Source organism: Eschrichtius robustus, chromosome 5 (genome assembly GCF_028021215.1).
Source record: "Eschrichtius robustus isolate mEscRob2 chromosome 5, mEscRob2.pri, whole genome shotgun sequence".
Taxonomy (NCBI): Eukaryota; Metazoa; Chordata; class Mammalia; order Artiodactyla; family Eschrichtiidae; genus Eschrichtius; species Eschrichtius robustus.
Genome location: NC_090828.1, coordinates 36648079 through 36666625, shown reverse-complemented (window position 1 = coordinate 36666625; position 18547 = coordinate 36648079). Strand labels below are relative to the sequence as shown.

At 35.3% G+C, this 18547-nt stretch overlaps 1 pseudogene; it reads left to right on the top strand.

Annotated features, from left to right (window-relative positions):
- The first annotated feature begins 348 nt into the window (after positions 1 to 348).
- Positions 349 to 446, top strand: LOC137765599 (U6 spliceosomal RNA; annotated as a pseudogene).
- The last annotated feature ends 18101 nt before the right edge of the window (positions 447 to 18547 follow it).

Genomic DNA, 18547 nt, shown 5'->3' with positions numbered 1-18547 from the left:
GGAACCTTACTGTTAGCTTCACAGTCTCTACCACAATGGTGCAAGGCAAGGGTGAGGATGACCAATTTTGCCAGATCTTCTGGATAGTGAATTCAGAACTGATTTTAAGTTCTTCCAGAATGGAACTCCTTTTAAACTTCTTTCAAAATACAACTCCCTTTTTTCAAAGAGGTAGAGGGGTTTCAGAAATTTTTATGCTCTTTTGGATGTTAAATAAAACTCTTAAAAAATAAAATTTTGATGAGTTGAGTGAAAAAGTTAGAAATATTAAAATCCATCAAATGGGATGGGAAAAATTAAAGTGGTTTGTCACAATATATTTTGGGTTTGATGAATTTTAAAAATTTAGTAGGCAGCACATATACTAAAACTGGAGTAGTTCAGAGAAGATTATCATGGCCCCATGCAAGGATGACAAGCAAATTAGAAAGGTGTTCCATATTTTAAGAAGTTTTTAAAAACACATGTAATAACAATGGTTTTAAGACTACTACTTGCATCCTACTTGAGGAGAGTTTTGTTTTGTTTTGGTTTGTTTTTGGGGGGAATGGACATGATATCCATTCTGTAATGAATTTAGAGAAGTGCCTAGAAACACATGTAATAAAGATTGTTATATAGTGCTATGTGTGCCAAAAAAAAAAAAAAAAAAAAGTTGGGGGAAAAATTGAAACTGTGAACTCAAATTATAAGTAGGATTACTCATCTCCACAATAGCCATAGTTTAGAACTTTCTTATCTTCTTACTTATTAAGTGGGTTTCAAGTATTCTTTTGATATGCAGATTCTTAAAACATTTTGTTCCATGGCTGATCATCAGAAAATCAGAAACATTGTGATTTTCTTTCTTAGGATAAAATAAATATAATAGTTATTCAGACACCACTTAATGTATACAAAGTGACACTGGCACCTAATCTAAGTTCCCCCAAATGGCCTTCTTCTGTTAAGAATTGCACAAGTCTATATGGTTTTTAAAACAATAATAAGTGGATAGTTTGAAGTGTAAAATAGTACCCCCACTTTGGAGAAAGGTTTGACACTTTCTTATAAAGTTAAATATGCCCTTGTTCTCTGGTCTAGTAATTCCACCCCTAGATCTTTACCAAAAAAATAAAAACACATATCCACAAAGCTTTAGTCATAAGTGGCAAAAACTGGAAACTCAAATTCCATCAAGAGGAAAATGGACAAATTTTTTACATTCATACAGTGGAATACTATTCAGCAGTAAAAAATATAGTAATATACACAACAACATGAATAAGTCTAACAGATGTTATGCTGAGCAAAATAAGCTGAACATAAAAGGGTACACAGTTCCATTTATATGAAGGACAATATTAGACAAAACTAAGTCAACAGTTTTAAAAATCAGAAAAGTGTTTGCCTCTGTATAAAGGAGAGGATCAACTGGGAAAGGATATGAAGGTACTTGCTGAAATGATGGCAATATCTGTTCTTCATAGGGTGTAGGTTAATGGGAGCTACATGCATTTATCAAATTGTACACTTAAAATGTGTGCATTTTACTATAGATTAAGTTTATGTTGAAAAAGAATAAATGTATATTTTTTAAAGATTTTTTTTAATATATGTCAGGTAAATAAATCAAAAGAAGTATGGTTTCTTTTATGTGCATCCCCATATCACTGTTTGTGAACTTAAGTGGTTCTAACAACAAAATGAACAGATTTAACTCTGCAACTGTGCATCATTTTTCTAACTGGTCTATTTTCCAGAAGGCAAGAGCTTGTCTTTTTTTTTTTTAATTTAAATTGTTTGTAATACAGCACATAAATTGCCATTAAACATGGCAATGCAATGAGAACCTCTATAAGAAACAGGTGGGATCACTTCCTATTTTTTTCCTTATGACTTTGAGAATAAATCTCCCCCAAATGACACCTTTCTCCTTCAAACACTTCAGTTGTATATTTTATAACTTTTACATATGTCATTTTTACATGACAGTCACAGCTCCCACCTGGAGTTTTGCAACACTGTCTGCATGTTACTTTTTTTTTAGAATATGCATGTTTTATTCTGAATAATTTTGCATAATAAAAATGAAAGTACAAAATAATTAACACAAAATATTTTAAAAAGCTAAAATAAATCAAGAAAGGAAAAAGCAGAAATGTAATCTATGGCAGAGTCTCCAAAAGTCACATAAAAGTTCGAAAACATCCTTCCAGTTTCACTAATGGAAAGACTTCAAGGTCAAATTGAAATCCCAATATCAAGGGTCTAAAATAATATATATACTACATACTACCTAGGCAATTAATAATATTGATGTTGAGGTATACAGATTCAACAAATTTTTAAAAATTATGTAAATGGTTTAATAGCCACAGAGATTGTAACTAACAAGCTGAGAAAAACTTAAAGAATACTGAGATCCCTATTAGACACTTCAAAAAAGATTGATCTTTTTTATTGACTTGCACATTCATTCATTCACTTGTTTGTTCATTCTATCAACAAATATTTATTGGGCATCTATTATGTACAGGAGGTTCTAAGGGTTTGGAATATGTAGGAGACAAACAGATAAAATTGTCAACTTTTCAATATGAGATAGAATGTTTGATATTATACTAAGGGGGAAAAAGGCAGGGAAATGAGATATAAAGTTAAGGGAAGAGGACTGAAATTTTTAATAAAGTAACCAGGAAAAGCCTACTGGTAAAGGTGGATTTTGAGTAAGGACCTAAAAGAAATGAGAGAGCTAGATATGCCAATACCTGGGAAAGAGCAGCCCAGATAGCAGGAAAAGTAATGCAAAGGCCCTGAGATGGGACAACACCTGGCAAGTTTAAGAAGCTGAAAAGCAGCCCTTATAGCTGAAGCAAAGAGAAAAAGGAGAGAAAGGGAGAAGGTAAGAAAAGAAGCACTGTGAGCTAGATCAAACAGGGCTTTCCAGGCTGTTGTAAAGAGTGGTTTTTATAGTGCTTGGGATGGGGCCACTGAAGGTTGAAAGCAGAGGGGTGACATGGTCTCACTTCCATTTTAACTAGATCCTTCTGGCTTCTCTTTAGAGGATAGAATGCGGAGGGTCAAGGGTGAAAACAGGAAAATCATTTAAGAGGCTACTGCAATAATTCAGATAGAATGAGATATGATAGTAACTTGGAACAGGGAGGAAGCAGTGGAGAGTGGAGAGAAATGGTCGAGTTTTACATATATTTTGAAAGTAGAGTTAAGATCTGTTGGCAGGTCAAATGTGGGGTGTGAAAAAAGGAGTCAAAGATGAATGTAAGGTTTTTGGACTAAGCAAATGAAAGAATATTGATTTCTCAATTTGGGTTAAATCCTTGGCATATTAACGGAATGATACCCACTTGACAAGAGGGCATTACAGTAGGAAAAAACATGCTACTAAGAATAAAACAAATAAAAACCCTTTCCCTATGTCATAGGAGATTTCTGAAATTCTTTCACATTAAGTGTTATTCCTCTATCTCAAGTCTTTGAATTGAATTAAATGTAAACTCCATGTGTTCTTGATCTTTGCTAATACATGATTTTAAAAGTAGAGGAGAAAGACATCACTGTATATAAGAGGATAAAGTTATAAAAGATAGTACTTAATGGGGAGGTAGAAGTTTTAAAGGGTCCACTTCAGAACTCGGTCTAAGTATAGGTGATGATCTGAAACATAAAATACAATACTCTTTATGCAATCAAATTGTGTTAAATATATCACTAATTTGTAGTGTTCATTATTCAATAAAACTGATATGGAGGTCAATTGTTAGCTCTGAGTCAGAGAGAACTAGGTTGAAATCCAAAGTCCATTGCTTTAAGCTGCGGATATTGGGCAAGTTATTTAACTTCTCTAGATCAGTTTCTTCACATCAAAACTAGATATACAAATACCAACTTAGGTTCTTGTTTGAATAATTTAAAATATCTGTTATCTTGTAGGTACCTAATTAAAGTAGTTGTGATTATTATTTCCCATTGAGTCAAATTCCCTAATTTACTTTGGTAGTATTTGAATTATTTTAACCTGAGAATCCAGTATACTATTAAAAAAGGACAAATAATAAATATTTATTGTTGGATAAAAAGTTATTTTGAGTATTTATTTACATGAGTGATATTTAGAAGATTTGAATTTAGTTTCAAGAACATTTCTTCTTTAGCACATAACTTTGCTTACGACCAGTGGTAAAAGTTAATCTGTGGCAGTAGGCTCACTAAATATCATCCCAGTCATCTCTTCTCTTACCTTCTCTACCATACAGGTTTCTGTTGCAGCTAAAGGTAAAACATGGCATAGTTCTAATCAATAAAATGTAAGGAAATCTCCTGGGTAAGGCTTCCAGAATGGTTTTTGTTTTCCCAGTAAAAAAAAGGGACAGTCTCAGCTAATACATCTCTTTCTCTCTCTCTCTCTCTCTCTCTTTCCCCTTTACATCATTGTCTTTCCCCTTCATCCCTGCCTGAAATGTGGATAAAATGCCTTGACGTCTAGCAGCCATTTGGGGATTATTAGGTAATAACTACTAGAAAAAAAAGCAACACTCTATGCATGGCAGAACACAGAGATGAAAATAATATGTACCTCTGAAAAGATCATTGAGATGCACTAATTGTGAACTATCAACCTCCAGACATCCTATTTTGTGAGAAAAAATTAAAACATGTTTAAGTCACAGTAGTCAAGTTTACTTTTACTTGCAGCCAAATACATTTCTAACTGATTCACTACTTTTCCTTATATTAGGCAAGCAATATATATGCCACTTTGTTCCTTTAAATTTTATCTTGACTTTTTTTTCTAGTAAGGTACACTATTATTACTTTCCCATTCTCCTATTTAAATCATGTAAGCTATTTTTGGGAAAAATAATTTTCTGAAAATACACCCATGTGTTTCTCACAGAATCTTTTAGTAAACTTATGTGAAATATATACATACATGTAACTACCGCTTCTAAATGAAGAAGAGTTTTTAAACCAAATTAACATCACAATACAGGAATTTTTAAAATATTCATGTAATTTTTAAAAAAGCTAATAACTGCTCTCAGAGAATTGATAAATATTCCCTAAAGGTTGAAAACAGTTTTTCTCCATTTTAAAAAGGTGCTTTTTTAGTCTGTTTATCATAGAAGGAAATAAATGTAAAGTACACTTTTAACCTAGAGCTGTGTTTCTTCCTCTAAAGGAATAAATATGATGTCAATGGTAGCATTAAGGCATATCGAAATGGTTTCCTAAGAAAATCAAGCTTATGTCCCAAATGGCCACTTTCACTGGCTTTTTCTTTGCTTTCCTTCCTCCCTTTTCTTTCTTCTTTTCTTTTTGGCCCGCTACATGGCAATTGCAAAAAAGGAGCAAAAGCGGAGATGGAAAGTGACCTTAATTTGCCCACATCACGTAAGGTTAGCAACCTATAAGTCCCATTTGCAGTAGTTTTATTTAAAGATAAATACTACATAGCAAGTGCATTTTATAGTGATAATGCTGATGATGCAAGAGTAATATAGGTTGACTAAGTGAAGAATCACTTTTCTTAAAAGAGAACACTTTAAGCAAAAATCTTTAGATATTAAATTATTTACACATTTCTATTTATAGATGGTCAAAAATGGTTAAAATATTTCATATGACAAGGAACTTCTGGAAAAGAATATTTCTGGCAGAAGCATCCAAAGTTAGCTATAATGATCAAGGTATTTGTTTATTTGTTCTCTCCATTTGCTATCATTCTCTCAGGCCAAACATTCAATGGTCAAGACTATTAAACTTCATTATAAGAACTCAAATGCATATATCTGAGATTTGATTAAGTACTACAGCAAATGTATTGCTTTTCTCTCTCTCTCTCTCTCTCTCTCACACACACACACACACACACACACACACACACACACACACAGTACTATTCGGCAGATTTCTATGTAGTCAAAAGGAATGGGAATGTGTGTGTATATGTGTGTGAGAGAGACAGAGAGACATAAAATGAAAACCTGATGTAAATAAAATGCTAGAAAAAAAAAAACTCTTCCAAAAAATTTAAGAGAACACTTCCAAACGCATTTTATGTGGCCAGCATTACCCTGATACCAAAGCCAGACAAAGACACCACAAGACAAGAAAACCACAGGCAAATATCCTTGATGAATATAAATGCAAAAATCTACAACAAAATACTAGAAAACCAAATCCAAACATATTAAAAGGGTTATGTACCATGACTAAGTGGGATTTATCCTTGGGATGCAAGGATGGTTCAACATACAAAAAACAAGTAATGTGATACACCTCAGTAACAGAATAAAGGATAAATATCACATGATCATCTCAACAAATTCAGAAAAAGCATTTGGCAAAATTCAACACTCTTTCTCAATAGACTAGGTGTAGAAGGAATGTACCTCTACTTATAATAAAGGCCATTAGGACAAAACCATGGCTAACATCTATGGTAAAAAATGGTAAAAAATTGGAAGCTTTTCCTCTAAAACATGGGAACATGGCAAGGATATCTACTCTTGCCACTTCTCTCTAACATAGTTCTTGAAGTTCTACTCAGAGTAATTAGTCAATAAGAAAAAACAGGCATCCTAATCATGAAGGAAGAAGCAAAATTTTCCCAGTTTTCAGATGACATGATCTTATATATAGAAAACCCTAAAGACTCCATTAAAAAATAAAAACTGTTAGAGCTAATAAACAAATTCAGTAAACCTGCAGGATACAAAACCAACACACAAAAATCAGTTGAATTTCTATACACTAACAATGAACTATCTGAAAAGGAAATTAGGAAAACAATCCCATTTAAAAGAACACCAAAAAGAAAAAATACTTAGGAATAAACTTAACTAGGTAGGTAAAGATTTGTATACTGAAAACTATAAAACAGTGATGAAAGATATTAAAGAAGAGACAAATAAATGGAAAAACATCTCATGCTCATGGACTGGAAGACTTAGTATTGTTAAAATGTCTATACTACTCAAAATGATACACAGATTCAATTCAATCCCTATCAAAATCCTGAAGGCATTTTTCACAGAAATAGGAAAAAATTCTAAAATTCATATGGAACCACAAAAGACCACAAAGAGCCAAATCGATCATGAGAGAGAACAGAGCTGGAGGTATCACACTTCCTGATTTCAAAATATGCTACAAAACTACAGTAATCAAAAAAAAAAAAAAAAAAAGCATCATACAGCTAAAGACAGACATGTAGACCAACAAAACAGAATTGAGAGCTCAGAAATAAATCCACACACATATGGTCATCTGATCTTCGACAAGGGTGCCAATATACAATAAAGGATGGTCTCTCTTTTCAACAAATGGTGCTAGGAAAACTGAATCCCACACACAAAAGAATGAAACTGGACACTTATTTTATACCACACACAAAAATCAACTCAAAATCAATTAAAGACTTAAGCATAAGACTCAAAGCTATAAAACTCCTAGAAGAAAACATACAGAAACAGTTTCATGACACTGGTATTGACAATGATTTCTTGGATGTGACACCAAAAGCACAGGCAACAAAAACAAAAATAAACAAGTGGGACTACATTAAACTAAAAAACCTCTGCATAGCAGACAATCAACAGAGTGAAAAGACTATGGAATGGGAGGAAATAGTTGGAAACCATATATCTTATAAAGAGTTGGTCTCCAAAATATGTAAGGAACTCATACAACTCAATAGTAAAACAACAACAACAATAACTAATAATAATCCCTTAAAAATGGGCTAAAGGCTTGAACAGACATTTCTCCAGAGAAAACATACAAATGGGAAACAGGTGTATTAAAAGGTGTTTAGTATCACTAATAATCAGGGAAATGCATATCAAAACCACAATGAGATATCACCTCATACTTGTCAGGAAGGCTATTATCAGAAAAGCAAAAGACAAGTATTGGTAAGGAAGTGGAAAGATTGGAACCCTTGCACAATGTTGGTGGGAATGCAAAATGGTGCAGCTGCTATGGAAAACAGTATGGAGTTTACTCAAAAAATTAAAATTAGAAATGCCATATGAATCAGCAAACCCACTTCTGGATATTTATCCAAAAGAATTACAGTCAGGATCTTGAAGAGATATTTGCCCTCCTTTGTTCATTGCAGCAGTATTCACAATAGCCAAGGTGGTGAAATAACCTAAATGTCCATTGACAAATGAATGGATGAAGAAACTGTGGTATACACATACAATGGAATACTATTCAGCCTTAAAAAAAAAAGGAAATTCTGCAATATGCCACAACATGCATAAAAAAAAGGAAATTCTGCAATATGCCACAACATGGATAAACCTTGAGGACCTTATGCTAAGTGAAACAAGCCAATTACAGAAAGACAAATAAGTGTATGATTCCACTTATATGAGATCTCTAAAACAGTCAAATTCATAGAATCAAAGAATGAAATGGTAGCTGCCAGGGAGTAGGTGGAAGAGGAAATGGGAAATTACTAATCAATGGGGATAAAGTGTCAGTTAAGCAAGATGAATAAGCTCTAGAAATCTGTTGTACAACATAGTACTTATACTCAGTAATAATATACTGTACACTTATAAAATTGTTAAGTGAGTAGATCTTATGTCAAATGTTCTTTCTAAAATAAACCCTTTTTTAATGAGATGCTCATCACCATCAAATTTTAAGATAAATGGTGATTTCACATATATTCTTTGGAAATGTACAACAATCAAAAAGGATTTTTGCGTAAAATTATAATTTAAGACGTAGGGGCTGAGGCAAGTGTCGCTACTTACTGCTAATAAGACAGGAGTAATTCTTTCCACTATGAGTTCCTGTTAGAATTTGAGACAAAATGAAAATAACACAATCCTAATAGATGACAGCTTCAGAAAGCATAGGAAGCTTTCTTCTTATGGAGCTCTATAAGCAATGTCAACTATTGTCAGACAAAAAGTAGAAAAGGTCATGAAAAAGGATCTAAAACCCTCATGCACTGACTATTTAATGTATGTTAGAAACTACATTCTAAAGTTAGTAACAGAAAACTAGGCTTATTTCTGTCTTACATAAAAGAAGTCCAGAAGTTAATAGACAAAGCCGGTATGGAGATTCCACGGTCATGAGTCTAGGGTCCTTCAGTCTTTCTCCTCCACCATTTTTTTTTTAGTCAGTTTTTTTTTTTTTTTTTTTTAATTTTATAGCTACTTTTTTTATTTTTATTTATTTATTTATTTTTGGCTGTGCTGGGTCTTCGGTTCGTGCGAGGGCTTTCTCCAGTTGCAGCAAGTGGGGGCCACTCTTCATCGCGGTGCGGGGACCGCTCTTCATCGCGGTGCGCGGGCCTTTCACTATCGCAGCCCCTCCCGCTGCGGGGCACAGGCTCCAGACGCGCAGGCTCAGTAGTTGTGGCTCACGGGCCCAGCTGCTCCGTGGCATGTGGGATCCTCCCAGACCAGGGCTCGAACCCGCGTCCCCTGCATTAGCAGGCAGATTCTCAACCACTGCGCCACCAGGGAAGCCCTCTCCTCCACCATTTTTGAGGTTGCTTCAGGATCCAGGAGGATTACTGGAGCTCTAGTCATCACATCCATATCCCAGGAAACAGAAGAAAGGCAGATGGCTAGGGACAGAGAGTTTTCCCAGAAATCCCATCTAACAACTTCCACTAACATTTCATTGTTCATCCCTATCAACAAGGACAGCTGGTTGAGCAGTTTTTAAGTGTCCAAGATTAGTAAGGAAGAAAGAGTGGATGGATAGTGAATAGTCCTTTATATGACACCAGTGCTGGAGGCAAAGATTAGTTATATACTTTTGCCTAATAGAATATAAAATTATAACTGTAGTTGTTTTTCCTCATATATGATAATATTAAAAGCAAAGACTAAGTGTTTAGCACATGTCAGGTGATATTCTAATTAGTTACCTGTATTATTTAATTACTTGTATTACTTCATGTACTCTTTATAATAACCCTATAAAATAGGTCTATGTTTATCTCCATTTACAGTCAAGAAACTAAAGCACAGAGTTTAAGAAACTTTTTCAAATTAATAGAGCTGGTAAATGTCAGGGTCAGGATTTAAACCCAAGTAGTCTGTTTGATTCTACTGAACAAAAAACTGTATTATAAGAGAAATAGTATTTTTAAACAAATACAAACATACAGAAAGTAATTCAGAAAGGTAAATTTGTCCTGAAAATTATAGTATTTCATAAATGTTAGCCATATTTTTTCTGAGTGGTAAGAATCTGTTATTTTCTTCTTTGAACTTTTCTGAATTCTCCAAAATCCCCATGATAGATATGCATTGCTTTTGTAGTAAGAAAGAGAAAATATTTCACAAAATTACAATATCACCAGTACCAAAAGGGGAAAAAGGTAATTGCTAAACACGGCAACAAGTATGTAAAATATGAGGTTGAGGGAGCACAGCATTTTACTCTTCATAAATGCTGACCACACCCAACCATCAATGCATACAGAACTACGTCAACTAATGCACTTAAATGTAATTCACTGTAAAGGCAAACACTGTTGATCAACAAGCTTTCTGTAAATAGCCATCAACTTAAATGCACTATGTTTAAACAATGCACATTAAGTTCATCTCAGCCACGCACAAATTCTAATAACAATGTTTACTGGAAACACCACATTGTGGTTCAACAATCCTTAAAAGATATTTTAATCAAATTGACAAAGAATGTTTGAAAAAAAGTCAAAAGGTGTGTGAGGGGGAGGGGAGTCTTCTGTGGTCAAAAAGACTAACTTAATGCTAACTTTGTATCACTCTCAATGTGATAATGTGATAAAGATAAAATCTTCATGCTAATGGAAAAGAAAAGCAAAAAGGTCTCGTTAACTATGAACAGGGCAGCTGACTAAGCATTGTACAAGAATACACTTTGTTTTATAGGTCTTTTATGCAGAGCCATTACAATATAATCTGTGACAACTGAACCTAAATTTGGGGTTTGGATCTTTTACATCAACAGCAAAACAAGAGCAATAAAACAAGTCATAAAAAAACCTTTCCAAGAATTGATTCTATTGCAAAACTTATTCAATTATAGGACTCTTAAGGGCTGAGAATGTTTTTAGAAAAAACAAACAATTCTACCTCACCCCCAAATTACAGACCTTCTAAAAAGAGAATTACCAACAACTGGGGAAATGAACAGAAAATGTTTAAATGCTAGTGGAGCATTCAAAACACGAGTTACAGGATTCTGTTAGGTTGGGTGATGGACTTAGATGGAGAATAAGACTTGAATTGGAGAATGGGAAGTCAGCTTGGTCATGAAAAGGCCAATTTCCTTTTCCAAAACACAGTGAAGGGACAAAGGGAGTTGAGAATGGGTAAATCTCAAAAAGTTCACAGTTCAGGCTCAGTAGGTCTAAGAAATAAAAGTACAGTTGCTTATCTGAATCTGCTATAGACCACTTGAGTTTACAAAACCGATCATGAGCATCTGTCAAAAATAATAGCTTTCTTAGGAGATTTCTGGTTCTTCCAACTCTCGTCAAGGCAGAACTACCAAATCTGAGCTTATCTGATGGTTTCTCTGCGCTGTCCTCCTCATCAGAAACCAGAAATCAAAACTCACTTTGATACTTTTCACCTATAAGAGATACTTGTAAAATACTTTGTTTTCTTAAATTGAAAGGTATTGAAGAGAACTCTCAGTTTATTGTATTTCACTCAGGCTTATGAAGACAGAAGAAACAATATTCCTTTTTTATTTTGTCACATATTTTAATGAATGTCAAAGGGCCATACTTTCTAGGAAAATACTCAGTCGGCGCCTAAAATTAATTCCATAGACTATTCTAAGCTAATTATGATATGTGGTTTCTATGCTCTTTTCATTTTCTTTCTTTAAAGGAGATATAATGAGAACATAAGATTTTTTTCTTCACTTTTTTCTAAACAAATCCGTTTTTGATATATATAACAAAGCATCACTTACTTTAGAGACTTCTGTGAAGTAATTTTTCTATTTCTTTAGTTGACTGGTAGGGCAAAAATACTGTGTAGGAGGCACGAGGAGGTGTCTCTCTCTGTGTCAGAAGAACTGAGCTAAGACCATAAATTCACATCATTTGTAAAAATCCACCTATATTTTCTAATTTTCATGTATTGTTCCATTTTCCTAACTTTTTTTTGAGATAGTGATCTTATCCGTTATGCACACATGACTCAAACTTCCCAAAAGGCAAGAAACACCCCCACGTACCTGGCTGTGTGGCTGACAGGGTCTTGGTGCTCCAGCTGGGTGTCAGACCTGTACCTCTGAGGTGGGAGAGCCGAGTTCAGGACACTGGTCCACCAGAGACCTTCCGGCTCCATGTAATATCAAACAGTGAAAACTCTCCCAGAGATCTCCATCTCAACGCTAAGACCCAGCTCCACTCAACGACCAGCAAGCTACAGTGCTGGACACCCTACACCAAACAACTAGAAAGACAGGAACACAGACCCACCCATTAGCAGAGAGGCTGCCTAAAATCACAATAAAGTCAGAGACACCCCAAAACATACCACCAGACACGGTCCTGCCCACCAGAAGACAAGATCCAGTCTCATCCACCAGAACACAGGTACCAGTCCCCTCCACCAGGAAGCTACACAACACACTGAACCAACCTTACCCACTGGGGGCATACACCAAAAACAATGGGAACTACGAACCTGCAGCCTGTGAAAAGGAGACCCCAAACACAGTAAGTTAAACAAAATGAGAAGACAGAGAAACACACAGCATACGAAGAAGCAAGGCAAAAACTCACCAGACCAAACAAATGAAGAGGAAATAGGCAATCTACCTGAAAAAGAATTCAGAGTAATGATAGTAAAGATGATCCAAAATCTTGGAAATAGAATGGAGAAAATACAAGAAATGTTTAAAAAGGACCTAGAAGAACTAAAGAGCAAACAAATAATGATGAACAACAAAATACCTGAAATTAAAAATTCTCTAGAAGGAATCAATAACAGAATAACTGAGGTAGAAGAATGGATAAGTGACCTGGAAGATAAAATAGTGGAAATAACTACTGCAGAGCAGAATAAAGAAAAAAGAATTAAAAGAATTGAGGACAGTCTCAGAGACCACTGGGATAACATTAAACACACCAACATGCGAATTATAGGGGTCCCAGAAGAAGAAGAGAAAAAGAAAGGGACTGAGAAAATATTTGAAGAGACTATAGTTGAAAACTTCCCTAATATGAGAGAGGAAATACTCATCCAAGTCCAGAAAGTGCAGAGAGTCCCATACAGGATAAATCTAAGGAGAAACACACCAAGACACATATTACTCAAACTATCAAAAATTAAATACAAAGAAAAAATATTAAAAGAAGCAAGCAAAAAACAACAAATAACATACAAAGGAATCCCCATAAGATTAACAGCTGATCTTTCAGCAGAAACTCTGCAAGCCAGAAGGGAGTAGCAGGCCATATTTAAAATGATGAAAGGGGAAAAGCTACAACCAAGATTACTATACCCAGCAAGGATCTCATTCAGATTCGATGGAGAAATCAAAACCTTTACAGAGAAGAAAAACTGAGAGAATTCAGCACCACCAAACTAGCTTTACAATAAACGCTAGAGAAACTTCTCTAGGCAGGAAACACAAGAGAAGGAAAAGACCTAAAATAACAAACCTAAAACAATTAAGAAATGGTAATAGGAACATACGTATCAATAACTACCTTAAATGTAAATGGATTAAATGCTCCAACCAAAAAACATAGACTGACTGAATGGATACAAAAACAAGACCCATGTATATGCTGTCTAAAAGAGACCCACTTCAGGCCTAGGGACACATACAATTTGAAAGTGAGGGGATGGAAAACGATATCCCATGTAAATGGAAATCAAAAGAAAGCTGGAGTAGCAATTCTCATATCAGACAAAATAGACTTTAAAGTAAAGACTCTTAAAAGAGACAACAAAGGACACTACATAATGACCAACTGATCAATCCAAGAAGAAGATATAACAATTGTAAATATATATGCACCCAACATAGCATCAGCTTAATACATAAGGCAAATGCTAACAGCTGTAAAAGGGGAAATCGACAGTAACACATAGTAGGGGACTTTAACACCATACTTTCACCAATAGACAGATCATCCAAAGTGAAAATAAATAAGGAAACACAAACTTTAAGTGATAAATTAAACAAGATGGACTTAACTGATATTTATAGGACATTCCATCCCAAACAGCATATTACACTTTCTTCTCAAGTGCTCACGGAACATTCTCCAGGATAGATCATATCTTGGGCACAAATCAAGCCTTGGTAAATTTAAGAATATTGAAATTGTATCAAGTATCTTTTCCAACCACAAGGCTATAAGACTAGATATCAATTACAGGAAAAAATCTCTAAAAAATACAAACACATGGAGGCTAAACAATACACTACTGACTAACCAAGAGATCACTGAAGAAGTCAAAGAGGAAATCAAAAAATACCTAGAAACAAATGAAAAGGAAAACACGATGACCCAAAACCTATGGGATGCACCAAAAGCACTTCTAAGAGGGAAGTTTATAGCAATACAATCCTACCTCAAAAAACAAGAAACATCTCAAATAAACAACCTAACCGTACACCTATAGCAATTAGAGAAAGAATAAAAAAAACCCCAAAGTTAGCAGAAGGAAAGAAATCGTAAAGATCAGATCACAAATAAATGAAAAATAATGAAGGAAATAACAGCAAAGATCACTAAAACTAAAACCTGGTTCTTTGAGAAGATAAACAAAATTGATAAACCATTAGCCAGACTCATCATGAAAAAAAGGAAGAAGACACAAAACAATAGAATTAGAAATGGAAAAGGAGAAGTAACAACTGACACTGCAGAAATACAAAAGATCATGAGAGATTACTATAAGCAGCTATATGCCAATAAAATGAACAACCCTGAAGAAATGGACAAATTCTTAGAAAAGCACAACCTTCTGAGACTGAACCAGGAAGAAATTGAAAATATAAACAGACCAGTCACAAGCACTGAAATAGAGACAGTGATTAAAAATCTTCCAAAAAGAAAGGCCAAGGACCAGATGGCTTAGAGGTGAATTCTATCAAACATTTAGAGAAGAGCTAACTAACACCTATCCTTCTCAAACTCTTCCAAAATATAGCAGAGGGAGGAACACTCCCAAACTCATTCAAAAAGGTCACCATCACCCTGATACCAAAACCAGACAAAGATGTCACAAAGAAAGAAAACTACAGGCCAATATCACTGATGAACATAGATGCAAATATCCTCAACAAAATACTAACAAACAGAATCCAATAGCAAATTAAAAGGATCACACACCATGATCAAGTGAGGTTTATCCCAGGAATGCAAGGATTCTTCAACGTATGCAAATCAATCAATGTGATACACCATATTAACAAAATGAAGGATAAAAACCATGTGATTACCTCAATAGATGCAGAAAAAGCTTTTGACAAAATTCAATACCCATTTATGATAAATACCCTCCAGAAAGAAGTCATAGAGGGAACTTACCTCAACATAATAAAGGCCATATATGACAAACCCACAGCCAACATCGTTCTCAATGGTGAAAAACTGAAACCATTTCTTCCAAGATCAGGAACCAGACAAGGTTGTCCACTGCCACCACTATTATTCAACATAGATTTGCAAGTTTTAGCTACAGAAATCAGAGAAGGAAAAGAAATAAAAAGAATTCAAATCAGAAAAGTAGAAGTAAAGCTGTCACTGCTTGCAGATGACATGATACTATATATAGAGAATCCTGAAGATGCTACCAGAAAACTACTAGAGCTAATCAATGAATTTGGTAAAGTAGCAGGATACAAAGTTAATGCACAGAAATCTCTGGCATTCCTATACACTAATGATGAAAAATCTGAAAGAGAAATTAAGGAAACACCCCCATTTTCCATTGCAACAAAAAGAATAAAATACTTAGGAATAAACCTACCTAAGGAGACAAAAGACCTGTATGCCGAAAACGACAAGACACTGATGAAAGAAATTAAAGATGATACAAACAGATGGAGAGATATACCATGTTCTTGGATTGGAAGAATCAACATTGTGAAAATGACTATACTACCCAAAGCAATCTACAGATTCAATGCAATCCCTATCAACTACCAATGGCATTTTTCACAGAAGTAGAACACAAAATTTCACAATTTGTATGGAAACACAAAAGACCCCGAATAGCCAAAGCAATCTTGAGAAAGAAAAATGGAGCTGGAGGAATTGTGCTCCCTGACTTCAGACTATACTACAAAGCTACAGTAATCAAGAGAGTATGGTACTAGCTCAAAAACAGACATATAGATCAATGGAACAGGATGGAAAGCCCAGGGATAAACCCACCCACCTACGGTCACCTTATTTTTTATTTTTTATTTTTTTTAAATTCTTCAACTTCCTAAATCTAACCAGGCTGTATCAATTTTTTTTTTTAATTTATTTATGGCTGTGTTGGGTCTTCGTTTCTGCGCAAGGGCTTTCTCTAGTTGTGGCAAGTGGGGGCCACTCTTCATCGCGGTGCGCTGTCCTCTCACTATCGCGGCCTCTCTTGTTGCGGAGCACAGGCTCCAGACGCGCAGGCTCAGTAATTGTGGCTCACGGGCCCAGTTGCGCTGCGGCATGTGGGATCCTCCCAGACCAGGGCTCGAACCCGTGTCCCCTGCATTGGCAGGCAGATTCTCAACCACTGCGCCACCAGGGAAGCCCCCACCTTATTTTTGATAAAGGAGGCAAGAATATAAAATGGAGAAAAGACAGCCTCTTCAATGAGTGGTGCTGGGAAAACTGGACAGCTACATGTAAAAGAATGAAATTAGAACACTCCCTAACACCATACACAAAAATAAACTCAAAATGGATTAAAGATCTAAATGTAAGGCCAGACACTATCAAACTCTTCGAGGAAAACATAGGCAGAACATTCTATGACATAAATCACAGCAAGATCCTTTTTGACCCACCTCCTAGAGAAATGGAAATAAAAACAAAAATAAACAAATGGGACCTAATGAAACTTCAAAGCTTTTGCACAGCAAAGGAAACCATAAACAAGACGAAAAGACAACCCTCAGAATGGGAGAAAGTATTTGCAAATGAAGCAACTGACAAAGGATTAATCTCCAAAATATACAAGCAGCTCATGCAGCTCAATATCAGAAAAACAAACAACCCAATTCAAAAATGGGCAGAAGACCTAAATAGACATTTCTCCAAAGAAGATAAAGATTGCCAACAAACACATGAAAGGATGCTCAACATCACTAATCATTAGAGAAATGCAAATCAAAACTACAACGAGGTATCACCTCACACTGGTCAGAATGGCCATCATCAAAAAATCTACAAACAATAAATGCTGGAGAGGGTGTGGAGAAAAGGGAACCCTCTTGCACTATTGGTGGGAATGTAAATTGATACAGCCACTATGGAGAACAGTATGGAGGTTCCTTAAAAAACTAAAAATAGAACTACCATACGACCTAGCAATCCCACTACTGGGCATATACCCTGAGAAAACCATAATTCAAAAAGGGGCATGTACCACAAAGTTCATTGCAGCTCTATTTACAATAGCCAGGACATGGGAGCAACCTAAATGTCCATCGACAGATGAATGGTTAAAGAAGATGTGGCACATATATACCATGTAATATTACTCATCCATAAAAAGAAACGAAATGGAGTTATTTGTAGTGAGGTGGATGGACCTAGAGACTGTCATACAGGGTGAAGTAAGTCAGAAAGAGAAAAACAAATAACTTTTGCTCACACATATATATGGAATCTAAAAAAAAAAATAAGTTTCTGAAGAACCTAGGGGCAGGACAGGAATAAAGACGCAGCCGTAGAGAATGGACTTGAGGACACAGGGAGGGGGAAGGGTAAGCTGGGACGAAGTGACAGAGTGGCATGGACATATATACACTACCAAATATAAAATTGATAGCTAGTGGGAAGCAGCCACATAGCACAGGGAGATCAGCTCGGTGCTTTGTGACCACCTTGAGTGGTGGGATGCGGGGGAGGGAGACGCAAGAGGGAGGAAATATGGGGATATATGTATATGTATGGATGATTCACTTTGTTATAAAGCAGAAACTAATACACCATTGTAAAGCAATTATACTCCAATAAAGATGTTAAAAAATAATAATAATAATAATAATAATAATAATCCCCAAGGTGTCCACACCTAGGTCAGTTCACCAATAACTGAGCTGCAGTCTACTCTGCCCTCAACCTAATTTGATCTATAAATGAGAGTGCCCTGCTCTATGTAGATTAAAAAAAAAAGAAAGAAAGAAAGAAAACGTCACAGGTGTCTTAAATTTCATCATCTTGCCCTTTGTTCATGAGGATGTTAGGTGAGGTGAAGGGCAGCAGAGACTGCTAGTTGTCCCCCCAAATATTTTCCCCCTTCTTCCATAATGATTGAAGTCTTCGCCATGCAAATGGCTTCCCTGAAGGGAAGACTATATTTCCTAGACTCCCTTGTAGTGA